Raw genomic sequence first — 4,850 nt, 5'->3', positions numbered from 1 at the left:
AGACTTGCTGCATATGGAAAAACACAGGGAATTCTGAAGCCTGAGAGGAGTGGGCCCTCACTTCTCATGGAAGTGCAGCCAGAGGCAGCACCTCACTCTATTACACACTTGGAAAATACAAGCCAAGCAAGAGTACTAAACTCACTGCTTTCCCACAGAAAGGCTGGAGGAACGTGCAGAGCTACACTCAGATTTGTCAGTCAAATCCCAACCCACAATTAGTCTTAGTTTTCCTTACAATTCGCGTGTACATAAAGATCTCACCTTTTGGGAAAAAAACCCCAATTTGACTAGTGAATGATCAGTTTTCACCTTGAGTAATGTTATTTCAGGAGAGACTCATTCCTTCTTGGGAACACAAGTGTGATCCCTTCTTCGGTCTCCTGGCCCCAGGAATCCTTCCCTTATTCCCCTACACACCCAGTTTCAACAGGCAGGACTAGAAGACATTCTCATTTCAGTTTGTCGGCTTTAGGAAAAGAAGTTAATTGCTAAAAATTCAAAGCAAGCTTAAGAGTAGCATTGAGAACCAACAGGCAAAGTTAAAAACTTGGAAGTGATGTTCCAAGGTGACAAAAGGGAAGTCACATCTGCTCAGTAAAGTTTGCAGCTGTTTCTGTGTGGCTTTGCTTAAGCTAAAGGATGGCTGAATTCACCTGTTTATCCAGGCTTTGCTCTTCAGCCAAGTTTCCTATTTCCACTGTAAGAGCTCTGCTCAGCTCATCATTAACATTTGTCCTGGAATTTCAGCTTGAACTCCCAAGTGTTGTCTCTGATGTAAGAAGAACTCAGCAATTCATTAGTGTCTACTGACATATATTCTCAAGAAAATGTTATTAATATTTTTCTAATTCTATGTGTTTCTTTGAGAAATATTTCAGCTGAAACTGTTGCACTAAAAATCAAATTAGGTGTAAAATTGAGGTGCAGATCACTTCTATTAATTTTTCACTATAATTTTACAAATATTTCAATCCAATTAAGATGCTGCCAACATTTGCTAAAAAATGATTAATTTTTTTGCCTGTTTTTCTTATTTTGCCTCTTTTTTCCTTCCAGTGCAGAATTCCAGTGGCTGTGCTGCCATGAGCCTCGACTTAACCACCAACCAGAAAAGCAATTTAATTGTGGAGTTTAATTCTACCTTGTACACTCCAAGTGCAAATATTTATTTAAACACATGGATAATTCTAAACAGAGCTAGACAAGTGAAGAAACCTACTTGGGTTAAAATATCTGCCAGATTAAGCTTTTAGGCTGTGTTTACATCACACTCAGAGTGCTGTGTGGAGAATCCCAAGCTGGATCCGATGGAAGACAAGCCAATTAAGGTTTGTCTTATGGGCTTTGCTACTGTAACTAGATTATTTCTGGGACTCACTGGTGTGCTGATGGTGCTTTGTTTCTTAGCTATTAACAGGTGGACATGACTTAAATTTATCAGTTCCTAAAAAGCTAAGTTTGGGCTTATTAAGAGATGCATTCATGTGTCTATAAGTGATACAATCATTTGCAGCCTGTGCTAATTAAATATGTATTGATTTATAGATCAAAATGCCCATAAATCAGCGTAATGGCAACTGCAGAGGAAGAACAAAATAAAAAAATACAGCCTGTCTGCAGGGAGGATTTATACCCAGCCCATTTTTCAGACTAGAACTTCAGTTTCAACAGTCACCTTGCAATTATTCTTAATATTGATCTTGGCCACACTGAAGGAAAAGATTCTTACTGACTGCAGTGGAGTCACGTTTGCACTCAGCTTTTGCTACTGTTAATCAATTACAACATTAAAGTTCATTTGGGACACACTAAATAAAAATCCTATAAATTCTGGTCTTCGTTCTCAGTGGAGCTCAACTTTCAGAAGAAACAAAAGCTCAGTCTCCATTACAGCTATTTGAAGGCTTGGGAGACTTTTCCCAAGTTGTTTAATGGTAAGTTGTTTAGGTCCCTAAGTGCCACATTCAGAGATGTCTAATGGACTGAATTAGGACTACTGGAACAAGTTAGAACTTCTGCCCCAGGAAAAGCTTCCTGTCATAAAAATGGAAACTACTGGACTCTAAGTTGCATCTGCCAGATTCCTTGTTCTAAAAATACCTGAACAACTTTGTATTTCAGTGGGACAGTTGTCAAGACTGGAAGTGTCTCAACCCCTAATTTGGAAGACTTGCTCCCTATAAGAATCATAGAATAGTTTGGACTGGAAGGTACCTTAAAAATCATCCAGTTCCAACCCCCCTGCCATGGGCAGGGACACCTTCCACTATCCGAGGTTGCTCCAAGCCCTGTCCAGCCTGACCTTGGACACTTCCAGGGATGGGGCAGCCACAGCTTCTCTGGGCAACCTGTGCCAGGGCCTCGCCACCCTCCCAGGGAAGAATTTCTTCCCAATATCCAATCTAAACCTACTCTCTGTCAGTTTGAAGCCATTCCTCCTTGTCCAGTCACTACAGTTCCTGACAAGTCATTCCAGCAGCACAAGCTCCACTCAGCACTGTCCCAATTCCTTCTAGACTGATAAGGTGAAGCTTCAAATTCTGTTTAGATAATCCATGGAAACCTAAAATCCACAATTTTGAAATGGGTTTGATTATTCAGTGACTGTCTGAGAAGGGCAGCAGTTGCACACCAGCCTAACCAGGAAAATAATCCACTTGGAGCTATTTTCCCCTCAGGCTGCTGTCAGGAATCCTGAAACACCATAAAATGACCATGATAAGAAAGCTTACCAGAATTAGTAAATATTTGGTTTAAATGCAGCAAAGATGGAGAGAGAGAACAAACAGTCCATGCTTCTGTGCTTTATCCCAATGGAACTGAGGGAAGCAGCATTCCACAGCCCCACTCATGCAAGCATCTTGCTTGCAGCATGGCAGAGAATTGTATTTTACATTATTTATATAACTAGTTGTCCTGACTCTGTGTGTGTGTCCATTTTTTGGGGGTGAAAAACGTGTATTTTCCCTGCAACTCCCTCTGGAGTTTCACTCCATTTGATTTTTCTGCTTATCTGCAAACTCTCACAACACAGGAGTATTTCCCATGGCTCACTACCAAAGCCAGTGGAAGAACCCTGGAATAACGACTTCTGACTTCTGAAATACAAAACACATATTTCTGTACTGCAAACTTCAAGTTCCTGACAGAACTTGGATACAAAATATATAAAAAATACCACAGGAAACTAAATACATGGTTGTTTTGGTTTCTTTTTTCTTTTTCATCCTCCCTTTTTTTTTTTTAGAGATTTATCATTTCTTCAATGATAACGAAACATTATTTGCTACTGCAACTGTTTTTAGAGAAAAAAAATAAGACTATTCTTAAAGATCTGGTAAATCAAAATTATTTGTATAAATCAAAGGTTTCTGCTCACTTTACAGCCCCTTCAAGAAGAACAATTAAATACTTCATTGTTACCCATTAACATTAACCCAGAAGCTCATTAATTATGTGACTTTCCCTTGTGCCAAAGTTCCCTGAGTGTTCTAGGACACGTTAGTGATGTTGGGTCACGTACACTTGTAATCTGCAAATTTCAGGGAAGAAAACACCTCCCAGATAGTCTCAGCACCATGAAATAAGCAGCTAGGGGAGATCTTTACCACAAAACTTCCTGTGATTTCCAAAGACTGTGTGATTATTTGCAGAGGTTTTGACATGAAAACAAATGAAGAATAAAAAGTATGTGAACTTATCCTTTAATAGATCAGGCAGCAGCTCAACAGGACCAGAGGATCTGCACCACTAAAACTGTCTACTCCCAAAGGATGTATTTCCCCAGCTCATTCAGCACTCCACTTGGGTTTTTTTCTTGCATCTTCTACTCTGAAACATAATTTTGTATCTTTTAACCTGCAAGATCCTATAACCTCAAGTATCTTCTTGACCCCCCTATTTGCACAGAACAAAATAATCCTCATCAGGAATGGGGAATAAAATCATAATTTTCAGACAAGTTCTGAGTGGCACAAAAAGCTTTCCAGCTGCTGATTACTTCCTGGGATTCCAGGACATGTTATGAATTTACATGACATATGTCAACCCACAGAAAGGAAGCAAAAGACTAAGCAAGAAAGATCTGAGGAGAAGCAGCATCACTTACGCAAGAATATTCCTTTCAGTCTGGCTCATGAGCAGGAACACACTGCTGGGAGCAATCACTCAAATGATTGACTTCAGCCTTTTGTGCTTGTGAGTAAACCAAATTTTCCAATATTCCAAAAAGAGTTAAGACCCAAAGAAAGTCCAGAACTACAAAGCACCAAGGGAAAGAAACCCGGACTTCAACTCTGCATTAGACCCACACAACAGCACTGAACTTGACTGGTAACACTCTGAAAGGAATTCTCTCCTGTTTTCCTGTCAACACAGGAACTGGTTGTCCAAATAATAAACTGCTTGTCAGAACTCGTCTCCCATCAAGGTTTTTTTTTTCTTTAATTCCTTATGTCCTCAGTAACAAATCTCAAGTCCAACCCTGGTAACTCAGCAGGCTTTCAGAGCCTGTTGACACCTGCTTTATCACTTACCACACCTCCCTGCCACACGATTCCCTAAGGATCATATCCATGCGCTCAACAGCCTCTCCCTGGTCCAGCCTGCAGGCACCTCCTCTCCAGAGCCAGCCCAATTAAACTGCAATCTTGGGGGGGTTTAGTACCTAAAAAACGCACATTAGTTTGGATTACAAGGTTACCCTGGCTGGGGAATATCACACTGAGATACCAAATTAGTTCAGTCTTCCCATTTATATTTTTAGGGAAGGACCCTGAGATCTGAAAGTAGGATTATTTGTTATTTAACTTCAGTATTAGATAGAATTGTTAGCAGAATAACAGCAG

This window comes from Manacus candei, unplaced genomic scaffold, assembly GCF_025592945.1.
Source record: "Manacus candei isolate 608988 ecotype Guabito, Panama unplaced genomic scaffold, ASM2559294v1 h1tg000153l, whole genome shotgun sequence".
Classification (NCBI taxonomy): Eukaryota; Metazoa; Chordata; class Aves; order Passeriformes; family Pipridae; genus Manacus; species Manacus candei.
The sequence above is the reverse complement of the archived record's forward strand: the minus strand, read 5'-3'. Positions refer to the sequence as shown.